The sequence below is a fragment of the Diuraphis noxia genome, unplaced genomic scaffold (genome assembly GCF_037042655.1).
Source record: "Diuraphis noxia isolate RWA-SAM2 unplaced genomic scaffold, SU_Dnox_SAM2 contig0002, whole genome shotgun sequence".
Lineage (NCBI taxonomy): Eukaryota > Metazoa > Arthropoda > Insecta > Hemiptera > Aphididae > Diuraphis > Diuraphis noxia.
Window position 1 is genome coordinate 65,585,960 of NW_028301712.1, and position 14,707 is coordinate 65,600,666.

Consider the following 14,707-nt stretch of genomic DNA (forward strand, 5'->3'; position numbering starts at 1 on the left):
AATTTATTAAATATTAGATCTCATAACTCAACATTTATTAATATAAAATATGTAATTAAATTTTGTCAGTTGTTACATGCACTAGAAATAAACCTACTTATATATATATTACGTTTTACATATTAATATACGTTCACGAATATTTCTAATCGTTTTAATTATAAAAAATCCTTCTAACTGTTTTTTAAACGCGTTTTACCTACAAAGAAAACTACGCCAAACAATGACAAAAAAATGGAATTTATTAAATATTAGATCTCATAACTCAACATTTATTAATATAAAATATGTAATTAAATTTTGTCAGTTGTTACATGCACTAGAAATAAACCTACTTATATATATATTACGTTTTACATATTAATATACGTTCACGAATATTTCTAATCGTTTTAATTATAAAAAATCCTTCTAACTGTTTTTTAAACGCGTTTTTCCGTTGGTCTATGTAGGGTCAATAACAAACGCGTTTTCACACACTCTAACTGCAGTCACGCATCCGTAAAAAATCGTATTTAACAGCCAATAGTTCTATACATTTTTACAATACATAATATTAATATCTAATCGATCGATGCATGGCGCGTCCGTAAAATCGAATACACGCATTACGCAACCACCATCACACCGTGATATATTATTATTATTATTATTATTATTATTATTATTATTATTATTATTACATCACGATGCCGGTGCGGTGCACAATTGTACAAATAATCGTCGTGAAACGGCGGCGATGCGTGCAAACCGAGGAAGAGAGACGTCTTATTTGGCTCGGGGTCGCTCTGTAGTTGTAGATATATACCACCGTCAGGGGGTTAGGTCTTTTCTCGTGGGACGCCGATCACGACGGTATTTACCACTTAGTTTGGTGCGCGCGCTCATCACTATATAGGTACACGCACACGCACACCAGCGCTCGCGCGCACGTCGTTTACATTACTTGCTTGTACCAAGGGTGGATGTATTCCCTCGGATTGAGAAAAAAGAGGAGAGGGTAAGGGGACAAGGGAGCAGAGAAAAAAAGAAAGAGGAAGACTGCTGTCGCTGTGGCGGAAGGGAGGAGACCTTTTGATTCTAGTTTTTTTCTTTCTTTTCTTTTTTTTCTTTCTGAAAACCGTCAGACGCTCGGCGGTCCCATCTGAAACCAAACAGCTGAGCCAGAAAGAGAGATACACCGCGGCGCGACGGCAGTGGCACCGAGAGAGAGAGAGGCTGGTGGCGGCGGCGGCGAGTGATTAATGATGCGCCTCCCCGGCTGCTGCTATGCTGCCGCCGCCGCCACCGCCGCCACCGCCGCCGTCGTCGACAGAGTAGACGCGTCGTCGTCGTAGTCGTAGTCGTCGTATAGTCGTCCCCGACAACGTCGTATAACTGTATATTGTATATTATATAATATGTAGTTGTAGTAGATAATAGTGGTAGTTGTAGTAGTAGTATAGCAGTAGTAAAGATGGTAGCATGTATGTGGTAGTAGTAGTAGTAGACTTGTAGTAGATGGTGGTGGTGGTGATGGTAGCAGAAATATAGTCGTATTCATGGGTAAAGTCTCGCTCCTCGTAATTTTTCGCACCCTTCAGAAATTCGGACTCAGCGGCATTCAGTTTACCGCGAGCACATCTTCTCATCGCCATCTCGGGGAGGATATTTTATAGAACGTTTCATGTACGTTCAACACCAGAAAAATAAATGCACTATATTATAGTTATTGTCGAGATAAAATTTTCGGAATAAAGTAGCAGATATAGAGCTTGATATATCAATGCTCTCTAATATGATGGGTATTAATATATTGTAATATTTTGTATTATATTTGGATACACAACAACCATATTATAACCATCTTCGTTTACCATCACGACGAACATTTTTCAAAATATCGTTTGACCGAATAGATAATCGTTTTCACGGAACTTTGCGTAAACTACGCACATTGAATATCTTATATCGGTACCATACTGCTATTCCACGTAATATTATTTAAAAAAAAAAACTCCAATAATAGTTAACTCGTTTATGTCTGCGATGACTACAGCTGTGCGTATATATAATGTAGTACGACGTGTATCGTGCTTGACATATAAACCTAAGCTTTAGAAAGTTTTTCCGAACATAATATATTGTTTTACTCAGTTAAAATTAATGGGAATATACATCAAAACGTGTATTACATAGAACTAAACACAAATTACATTTACTAAGAATTATTGAAAATTTGACTATAATAGGAAGAGGAGAAGGCTTATTTATTTTAAAACACTTCATTTTTTTTAACCTAACCATTTTTCTGTAAATATTATATACAGGGTGATTCTTTTAAGTGGTTACACTAATTATCTCAAAAAGTATTTACTTTTTTCAAAATATTTTTTTACATGGTTTCAAGTTGTTAAAAAACCAACGTTTTTATTAAAAAATTATATTTTTAACATTTTTTTATCCCTATAATTTTTTAAGTATTTTACTTTTTTGAATGACAACATGTAGTTTTAATTTGATATTCCAATTTCCAAATCAGAATATTTTTCTAAGTAATTTGTTATATAAAAATTGAATTTAGGGCAAGTAGTTTACGAGTTATAGGTATTTAAAGTTTGATGAGCGGAGTGGAGTGGTACGGGGTTACCCCGCAAAATGTTTGTCCACTACTCCGCTTGTCTAAACTTTAAATACATATAACTCATAAACTACTCGTCCTAAATTCGATTTTTACGTATCAAAATACTTAGAAAAATATTCTGCTTTGGAATATGAAATTAAAACTCTATGTTCTCATTCAAAAAAGTAAAAAACTTAAAAATTGATAAGGATAAAAAATATTTAAAAATATAATTTTTTAATAAAAACGTTGGTTTTTTAACAACTCGAAACCATGTAAAAAAATATTTTGAAAAAAGTAAATACTTTTCGAGATAATTAGTGTACCCACTTAAAACAATAACTGTATAGATTATATTGAATATTTTAATAAATAATTATATTTACCTAATTTATTATTCAACAAAAATGATTTTGATATTCGTTTATCAGGTGACTTACCAGATAACTGGTGCCAACCAATGTTTTACTAGCGACCTACTAAATTTATATGCATAATGCATGTCATCTATTATATGAAAACATTTTATTATAAGCCAAACAATTTATTAATTGTCTCATTTTCTTCTTTGAAATTTGTTTATAGGTTGATTAAACATAAAACTTTACTGATGTGCGATAAAAATTACAAAAATTCGTTGTTTCGTTTTATTACAGTGACCTATCCCTCAAGTGCACTTCAATTAAATGACAAGGCAACATACGTATATCTGCGGAGTTGTACCATGCATTTTTCGTAAAATTAAATTTCTAAAATATAAAAATAAAGAGTTTTAAAACATAAATTAAAATATATATAATTAACATTAAAGTTGTTTTTATAAAACACATCTGAAAGCCGAAATGCGTCAAAAACTGATGCATATAGGTACATGCATTAAAACACAATTTTTCACTAAAATGTGCAATAGTTATAAGTATAGATAATTCCAGTGGAGTAATGTCAATAAGGATAGTATGATAAACCAAATAATATGATGAATTAAGTTATGATTTATTAACTCTGATATTCTAACTCTAGAAGTGTAGTAACACCTATCTAAAAACTACACTTAAAAAACTTTTTAAAAATTTTTAAACACATGTCATTTTTAAATCTTTTTATTTATTTAAGAAGTTACCAATTTTTAATTATACCTTTGTATTATTATTTAAAAAGATAAATTGTTCCTTCGTTAGATTTATTATTGATTGTAGATCAGTTGGTACCCGTATCAGCCATTTTTTTTTATCGGGCTACAAGTATTAGGCATATTATACAAAGATAACATAATTTTAAATTCTAATGATATTAAAATAAATAAAATATTATTAATAAATTTTTGTACTTATTTATAACAGTTTTTTATGGTTTGTTTTGAAGATTTGCTATTTATGATAAACTCGACATTAGCTAGCTACGATTGAGGATCTGTTGTGACCGAGAGATTGCCGAGAGTTTATTACATTTTTACTCAATAGGTGATCAATGATCATGAATAATTTGCGTATATCCGATCCTGAACCTTGTTAAGATAATTTCGAACTTTCTAGAAGAGTTTGTGGGATGTATCATTATGTTAATGATTCTTCGTAATATATATATTAGTCTATATTATAATATATATTTTTAATTTATTGTAATTTTTTAATTGTATTGATCTGACCTGGGTGATCTACTTTTCCGCCAAAATCGACCTTATACCATTTACCGACAAGTTTGTTTACAGCCAATACAATAATACTTATATATAATTATTTTTTCCACCATTACAAATTTCAATTTCTATATTTTGGTAACCTCTTATACCATGTAAACAAGTGGAGTTATTGATAATTGATAATTGATTTTTAAAATAACAAAATACAAAAATAATTAGGTAATCAATTTTTAATTAGATATATGATTTTACGAACACGTATTCCAGTGATACTTAAAATTAGGTTGTTAAGACCGATTCTAATATATATTATTTTACTGGCGATAAACGGTTAAGTCGATTTTGGCGGAAAACAGTGACGCTCTCTAGCCGGAATAAATAAATAAAAATATAAAACTGCTATTAGTTAATTCTAGTATGCCTATATACAGTTAGTAGGGAGTTACTATAATTAATATTTTTGACCATATTAAATCTGAAAATTGATCGTGGGCCAACATGGCTGTAAAATAACAAATTTTATTTATGTATTGCTATTTAATATACATACGTATCCGAATATTAGGATATATTAGAACAATATAGGTGTTAGGTACATATAAATATGAATCATCTTATTTGCACGGGAATGATTTTAAACTTGGCGTGGTTATTCAAAATAGTTAAATAAATACATTTTAAATGAAATCACGAGTACCTATATTATATATAATAATGTTAATATGTTAACATGAAATAAAAATACCCATAGAAATCATTATGTAACTGTTAATTTAGAGAATTATATTGCTGAAAATCTATTAAGTCATTTAACATAAATTTCTATATCTTAGGACTGTGATCGATTTATACATTCTATACAAATCTTAAATCAAAATGTTGCTTCTTCGAAAAGCATTTACTACAAAAATAAAAATATACAGACATGGGTAGTGAAATGTGAAATAATAAAACCAAAATGTAGCTCACTATAGGCTATATAGCACCATTAAATGAAAATATGATGAGGTATTACAATAATGTTTGTATTATTTTTCCTTCAGATTTGTTATATTAAACTTATAAAACTCTCATAATATTTTAATTAAATGATGTTTTAGAATATCGGACAAAATTTTATGTGGTAGTATTGGTATGTTATTTAGCCGGATTTAGGTAAACATTATTACATCGATTTTATAACAGATAAAATGAAAAATACATTAGTTTTATTAAAATTATTTATTGAGTATTAGCCGTAGTTATACAGTAATAATGATATGAGTTTTTTTTGTTTGTCTTAAAGTTTCGGAGGAGTGGTTTTGATCCAATCGTCCTTCATTATAATTATTGAAGGTTTTACTTACAGAATTTTTCGATGGTTCCTACATAAAAATTACCAAGCCAACAGAAAACCTCACTGCGTCGTTTCAGATGAGTATTATAGTAATAGGTAGGTGCTCACGGAATTTTTCTACAAATAGTAAATTTCAAACGATGCAATGATGTTCGCGTATATAATATAGCCATTGGCCGTTACTCGTTATTATAGGTATTTATAATTTACAATTCAAATACCAACGAAGTACAATAATAGATTTGGAACTGATCAATATCAAATGATACTGTCATCTCACAATGGAGTGGTTACTGCACGATAAGCTGCGGTAGACCACGAATGACTTTTGTTTGTGGTAGGTACCTGATTTTGAGTATTTCTTACCACATCATGTGCATATTGAAAAAAGTTTTCTTTTCTAAATTTTCTTAAATATAGTTGACCCATATTGACCATGGTGCAGCATACTATTTATATTTTATTTGCCGTAGGTCAGTCTTGAAGAAATCGCCGAGTCAGATGGCGTAGTGGTCGCGAGGAAAATGCGGTTGGCGGCTAGTCAATGTGATTTTCTACAAAGGGTGTCAACAATTTCTACGATATACCCAGGAAGTGCATTTCCTAAAATATACAAAAAAGTTTAATATGAATTTTGACGCATTTTTAACAATCACAATATAGTTATTATTAGTTCATCTAATATAACTAAAAATTATTCACTAGCAAATTTACCAACTAGTAACCACCCACTCATCCATTCAACTACAAAGACATAATATTATTATACTTGTTCTAAATGTTCAAACACTGGTACTTTTTTCTACCCCTTATTCCTTATCAATGTCAATGTTTGATAACATAAATTAACCATCTACGATTAAATTATACGATTAAGATACATACAAATAATAAGTTATTTAGTAAACGCAGGAGTATAGGTACTATTCGATGCAGTATACAATTACGTGATACGCATACGCGAGTTGTCAATATAGAGATGTACCTATTATCGTATCAGCGAACAAATGCTTTTTTTTTATAAATCGTAATTACTTGTTTCTATATTAATTATCGTCTAAATAATATAGTTTGGGGTCCATACGTGCGGTTTTTGAAATAGGTAACGATAGGTTAAAATATTTTTATTTTTGTCAACTAACAGCATGATATATAAGCTGTCACAAATATAACTGCAATTTATTTTCAGTTAATTTTAAATCAACCATAATTGATTATGACGGGATTAACAAAACCTATGCTATGTGGTACAACATAAAATACATAGGTTTCTACCTCGGTACCAGTAAATAACGAACGTCACTCATTGTGACACATCCTGCCACCTACAGTGCCACCGGTGAAGTGTGGCTCGTGGAATTTCCACTTTCCAGTACCGCGGGACATTGGTTTCAAACGATATTGGGTGCGTCGTCGACCGCAAAATCTACCGACGCATTCTGTCATCAGTGAGATTTTTCTATCCCAATAAAACATTTATTCGTGGTTGGCCTGATGGGTAGTTTTATGATGCAGAAATACAGACCGTTGTGGTCGGAGATATTTTGTCAACGAATATCGTATATTATAATGCATTGATAGATAACAAAAATAGTTAATGCTCAAAATGTTCAAATGGCCATATGACAATTAGTTCTGATTTCTGAGAAAATATACGCATGGACTATTCTTAATTTATGTATTATATAATTTATACATTATACCTACAACTGTAGGTAAAGGTACTGTAATAATGGGTAGATAATTATAAATTATAATATAGAAATAGTCTAACTAGTCAAATGATCGGGATCGGGCACGGGTAAAAATATAGACTACATATTGTTAGAATTGCTTTATATGTAACCGCAGAATATATATATATATATTTATCATGTATATTCTCGTTCTTCGATTTCAATTAATTCTAGGTACCTGATAGATATTGAATTATTAGACATAATATTATCATATCTTATTATGTGTAAACAGACTACACAGGGTATAACTACCGAAAGACTATTTAACAGAATTAGACATTGTAGTACAATAAATATATCAATGATATGAATAATGCATAATATGCATTGTATTTGTATAAATATACGTATTTACTTATCAGATCTTAAAATATATTTCATATGAAACTTTTGTGACTGCCTTGTGATCATATTATACATCATTACTTCTCTATCGTTATGTATTGATGAAATCATTATAATTTGATTTATTACAATCGTTTGTCATATATTCAATTTCATTCCTTAATGATGCTTAAATACATTTATATAGGAATATTATAGTTTATTCTTCGGTTATAGGCACTCTCAATTTGTTGTTATTTTGTTATTTTAAAACCGTAGAATTAAATGTTTGGTCTTAATTTAGTTATTGTATGAGTACTCGTATCATTTTTTTTTTTTTACAAAAGTATACATTTTTTGTTACTATTTTAAATAGAACTATAGTTTTATGTGACTTTATTATAACACCTATATAGGAACACATGATTATTGGTTTTTATTTAAAAAACAATATGCGACTATATTATATGACGTTTAAGTGAATTATCGATTTATAAATAATTTATTATAATTTCTACAATGAATCTTGTGGTATAAATTATGTATCAGGTACCTATATATGATTTTGAAGTATATAGTAAATACTAGTGCTGAGTAATGATAGGTACTTACTAAAAGTCTTAAACATTACAGAAATTAATAATTTCATTTCTAAAGTTATCGTGTAGGTCTGTTCTTATTAATGAGTAATCCAATCATTAAAAACATTTTTCTAATTAAGTTTTTAAGAGCTTTTTATAAGGTTAGGCTTATATAGTACCTATACCAGATATATTACCTATAAAGGTAATGTATATATATATATATACACATTATGCCTATATGATACTAATTTATTTATTCCCCTTCGTGCCATAAATATTGCTCATTGTTTATATTAATTTTGTTTTTAAATTAAACGAGGACAAAATTGACGTTTTAGACATTATGGATAGGTAAATAGGTATTCTATAATTTGATAAAATAATATATATTGGCTATAATCAATTGTTTAAGCAACTACATGTATTTAACTATAGGTATATATTAGATATATATATACTATGTGTAGGTAACATATATAAGTATAATATTATATAACTTTTATACATATTAGAGATATATAAGAGGCATAAATAATTTATGCGCCCAGTACTTACCTTCAAAATAGATATGGTATATTGTAGATAATAACCTATTATTAGTGGTTATATAGAATATATAAGTATCTATTGGTATTGTATATGTTTAATCGATTTGGCATGGTGCCATACTGCCGTTGCAGCGTACCTATATATATTGGATGCGTTAGTCTTTGCATATTATAACATACGAATCTATCTCAATCGTGTATGAAGGACGATGAACGCGAATTAAGTTAAACTTTAACTCGTTACCGAGTCGGGGTCGGCAACCTTTTTACCTACACGGGCCATAATTTGTTTCAGTTTTTTATGGAGGGCCGCATACAAAATTAAAATATTAAAACAATTTGATTTTATTCTCTTGTACGTAAAAATCAGAAAATCTTATTGAAAATTCATTTTGTAGGTTTTCAACTATATTTAAAAAATTCATTTTTGTAGTTTCCAAATTTAAAGTTGATTTGGTTGATTCTAATACAAGTTTACAACATACGAAATGATCCAAGTGCTGTTCATTATTATGTTTGTGTAATAGTTTTAATTTCACTTGAAATGATTTTATATTTGAATCAGATTGAATACATATCTGACAAAAATTTGTCTTTAGCTTGCAGTTTCGTATTCAGTTCATTCAATAAAGTTGTTATATCAGTTAAAAATGCCAGATTAAGAACCCACTTTTCATTTGATAATTCTGGTACATTTTTACCTTTTTCTGACATAAAAATATTTATTTTATTTCGCAAAATAAAAAACCGTTTCAAAACCACACCTCTACTCAACCACCTTACTTCGGAAAAATATATTACATCCCCATATTCAGTATCGCATTCTTCCAAAAATATTTTAAATTGACGATGTGCCAAAGCATTTTTGCGTATGTAGTTAACCGTCGATACTACAATATTCATTACATCTTTCCATGCTAAAACTTTGCAACATAATGCCTCTTGGTGTATGATGCAATGAAATATCATAGGTGCTTCATATCTTTCTTCCACCATTTTCGCATTTATTCTCCCAATTAATCCTTTATTAATTCCAGTCATATTTCTACCACCGTCTGTATAGTAACACTAACTAGTTTGTTCCAAATTAAATCAAGTTTTTTAAATGTTTTGTCAATTTCGATAAATAAGTCTTCTCCCGCTGTAGTTCCCTTCAAACTACATAATTCAGCTAATTCTTCAGAAATATTATCAAATCAATTCCTCGAATAAATATTAATAACTGAGCAGTATCACAAACATCAGTACTTTCGTCAGTTGCGATAGAAAAACAATCAAATTTAGAAACTTTTTCTTTCAGTTTGAATATTAAATTTGTTCCTAACTCTTCGGTACGTCTAACACAGGTCCTAGCTGAGAGACTGATGTCTTCAAATTGTTTTTTTTCTCAGGGCATATTTCATTTACAACGGCTTACATACATTTTTTTTATAAACTCAGAGTCGTTGAATGGACAATTACACTTGGCCATCATTTCAGCAACTACGAAGCTAGCTCGTACTCCTGATTCGTTTTGATTATGTTGTAATTTAAAACTATTTTGTTGATTAGTTAATGAACTTTTAAAATTAATTATTTTAATCTGTCTAAGATTACTAGCGAGAGTGTCAAATTTTAATTTATGCTCTGTTTCATAGTGATGTTTAACATTATACTCTTTTACAGTTAAAATGGTTTTTTTGCAAATTAAACATAACAGTTTACCTTTATTTTTGATAAAAAAAAAATAAATCCGTCCATGATTCGTTGAATGTACGATGTTCATCACTAATTTTACGTTTTTTTGACATTGAATTGATAGGTTATTATAAAACAGTTGAAATTTAAACTTCACGTTGGAATGTTTTGAAACGAACTGCACTAAGGCCATAACCAGATACGCATTTGTCGTAATCGACGATATATACATTATATAAGATTAGATTACGTTCTCGATCATAGCTTATCTCACATTGTTATACAATAGTCATTAGTCATGATTAAATATTATTTATATATTTTATAACAATTTAAACTAAAAAATTAAAATTTTAAACACCATGAATTATTGGAGGGCCACAGGAAAAAGTTCCGAGGGCCGCGGGTTGCCAGTGCCTGAGTTAAAGAATACTCAAACCCATGTGCTAACACATATATTAATAATAAACATATTTTTATATGCACGTGTAATTTCTATATAAATTGTCGGTGAAGCAGTAAACCCGTGGTATAGAGGTGACGTCGTCGGAAAAGGACTATAGTTTGTCAGATTTTCTGGTGAAAGGTCGAAAGCCGCAAAGTTTGCCGCCGAGTGCTATTTAATTAAGGGTTAGCCGCGCCTCACACACACACGTATTATGTGCACAATGGTCGAGCGCGGGAGAGGATAGGGACGGACACAAGGCTATAAAGACCGTAATCCACGCACATACACAGTTATCGTGTTTTCACCTATAACATAATATATATATATATATATTATATCATCTCTATAATACTATATATACACGAACGCAAACATAAATACACACGCACTGAAAATCACCCCGTCAACACTGACCGCCTACACCGTCATTGTGATTATTATTATTATACGCCGGGCTACCGGTAAACGCCGGATCACGAGAAATTGATTACCTTGACCCTACTTTTGCATGTCCGATGTGTAATAATATTATATAGTTACGCGCACGCAAATATGATATTATTATACATAATATTATATATCTACAGATAATATCACGCATGTATGTACGTTCATGGTTCGTCACAATAATAATATGTAATACGCATAACTATATTATTTACCATTATATTACATTGGTATAATGTAAATAATAAATTGCGATTAGTATGTTTCTCGTAGATGTGTATATTCAGATGAAATTTCATATTTTCTTCATCGAACTGTTCTGTATACCATGCCATGGTAACCATGGTATTTCTACAAAAAAAATAAATGGAATAGTCACTGATAAGAAATTATACCAGAAGCATAGGAAAATCTATTTAACGAAATTTACATTTTTAATATTTTTTGAAAAATTCAGTTTCACCATTATACTTATACATACATAATATGTAACAATATTATATTCCTCCAAGAATATATTACCGCTTATATTTTTAGAATGTCCATAGCCTAGTATTTCGGTATCATGCAGGCTGTGTAGTTAGGTATAAAGTATAATGGGTACTCGTATAATAAGTAATGACACGAAGGTGTGAAAAACTACGTAATAATATTTTGCGCTGGTGTCTATGTATTGGCTCGGTGATACTAAAATTATTAATAATATTATGTCGTTTACTCGTTTTATTTTTTATTTTTATTGTATGATATATCAGTATAAAAAAAGACAACGACAAAACGTTAGAAATCAATCGGTGTCAAAAATATTGATGTTCAATTGATGAACAGGAATAAGGAAATTATAAGTTTTTCTTTCTTATGTGCAACACAATTTTTTTGTTTATTTCTTTTTCTTTTTTTGAAAACGTCAACTATTGTAATGGTAACACCTTTCAGACAAAAAAAAGAACACAAAAATTACGAATTATGTTTACTTATTAAATTATTTAAATTATTTTACGAGTATAAAATTTTCTTGTATCGTTTATTTGATACAGACGTATACTAAATTACTAAGATACAAAGGACGACGAACGTCAGCACTCCGAAATATATATATCCCGAACAACTAAAAATCTATGCATACTTACATAATATATTATAGAATACCTATACATTGTATAAATAAGCAACCACTAAATTTAAAGGCACCAAATGGAAAATTAGGTAGTATGCAAGACGATATTTTTTAATGAAATTTCTTTTGACATTTTTAATTTTTCATTATTGTTACAGTCGTATAAGTTATCTCAAATAATAAATTAATTATGAAGTAATAATGATGAGTAAAACTCGAATTATTATGTATAAAATATTTTTCAGGCGGAGAGTGTGAGTGTATGATAATAATAGATAACTCTTATAATATATAAATTTGTTTTGCTTAAAGCTTATTATTATGGATTGTTTAATTATATAACTCTAAAATAATTGATTTAATCCTATCAAGGGAACAACTTAGAACAAGTATAAATAGTATGTAGAATATAATTCATTATTTTTAAAATCAAGTATTGAGTATAGATAATGATTTTTACAAACAAGTAGGTGGTGTTTATAGTCTCCTGTATAGTGTACAGATACTTAAATATGTATCTGTGAAAACAATTCACTCATGTATTTTTAATCTAAAAGCAAGACACAATCTATGAACAGTTGTAGATGTTTGATTTAAAAATATCTAAATGAATCTGGTAATCTCGATTCATCCTCTTCCCCCATTGGTGAGTGATAAGAACACTATATTATCTTCTCTACATCGTGGATAAGATTTATCCAAAAGTTTGGCAAACTTTTGGCCTTTAAATGACTGATATCTGTATTATCGAGATCAACATTAATTGTAAGACAGCACTACAGCAGGACTATTTTTAAAGTACACAGTAATTATTATTCACAAATTTCAAATACTAATATAGAGTATTGATATTATACCAGTGGCGCAGCTAGGATTTTTATTCAGAGGGGGACTAATCAATTTTTACACAGCGGTGGTTTACCAAGGTTAGGAAAAACTAATAAAAATAGCGATGAATTTTCTTTTTATATTTTAATAATACAATTTAAGATTTTTTAGTGATTTTTATAGACTTTTATATAATTTTCTCAACATTTCGGGGGGGGGGGGGGGAGGAGGGCTATGCATTGTCGTCTAGAGTGGTTGTAACTTAATGAATTATCGCTAAATGAATATAAATATTATAAACCTATTTATATTAAATATAAGTAATTAAATATTTTGTTTATCGTTAAATTATTCACCGAAAATTTGCATAAAGATACTAAATAATTTAAAATTTAGTAGTAATAGTTTTTTTTTGTGACGTATTATGTAGGCCTGTGGTATTTATAACCTAATTATATGTATAATATTATAAATTATAATGCATGACATTCACACCTTACTGCAATATTATAATGTATTAACAAAGAATTTTAATACTTAACATTCAATTGAATAAATCAATACATTTATACAAAGTGTCTATAATCTAAACTTTATAGTTTGAATTAGAAGAAGGACGTGCTACAGTGATATATATATATATTGCTTAACGCTTAATTTATTTTTTTTGTATAAATTATCGATATTTTGTAAGTGTTTAGTGCCTACATACTTAAAACTTTTATTGATGATAAGTTTGATTTCATAAAACGATTGACGATTGTTACTTATAGTCAAAAACGTTGAATTTACACTTGACTAAAATTTAAAATTCACATATTTCATCGTGATAAACATAAACTCTGTAAATACTCAATTGAATAACATGTAAATTCTAAATTCAATAATAAACAATAAATTGGACTGTTAACAGATTGAAATTTATATGAATACGCCACATTACCTATTGGCTATTATGTTACCATATAGAACATTATAACATCATATTATTAAAACAAAATATGCATAATTTATTCATAATAAATAATAACTTAGATTACATACCAACGTACAGCATATTGTACCATCTATAGGTAAGTCCATTCACCACATTATCTATAGCCATATTATTCGATATAAGCAACACTTACTGTAATTATTGAACTATCATAATTGTAGAATGTTGACTAATGGTTTTTAAAATAATAAAAAAATACACAATATTATCATATATAGGTACTACTTGGCAGAAACCCATATACAGTGATATTACAATATTATATTATTATTGTCGCTGTCATTTTCATAAAAAAAAAAAAAAAAAAAAAAAAAAAAAAAAAATGATAACAATAATAATACAGTTTAATACATCTATGACATAATATATAATACATTATATTATTATATATAAGCTACCGTGACATAATGCGTTCAATGTA

At 29.0% G+C, this 14,707-nt stretch overlaps 1 long non-coding RNA gene across 1 annotated transcript; it reads right to left on the reverse strand.

Annotated features, from left to right (window-relative positions):
* Positions 1-5,447: 5,447 nt before the first annotated feature.
* Positions 5,448-10,612, reverse strand: LOC149058801 (uncharacterized). Its single transcript, XR_016190489.1, has 2 exons — positions 10,477-10,612; positions 5,448-6,180 (listed from the first exon to the last, which is right to left on the reverse strand). It is a non-coding gene; the product is annotated as an uncharacterized LOC149058801 (long non-coding RNA).
* Between the last annotated feature and the right edge of the window lie 4,095 nt (positions 10,613-14,707).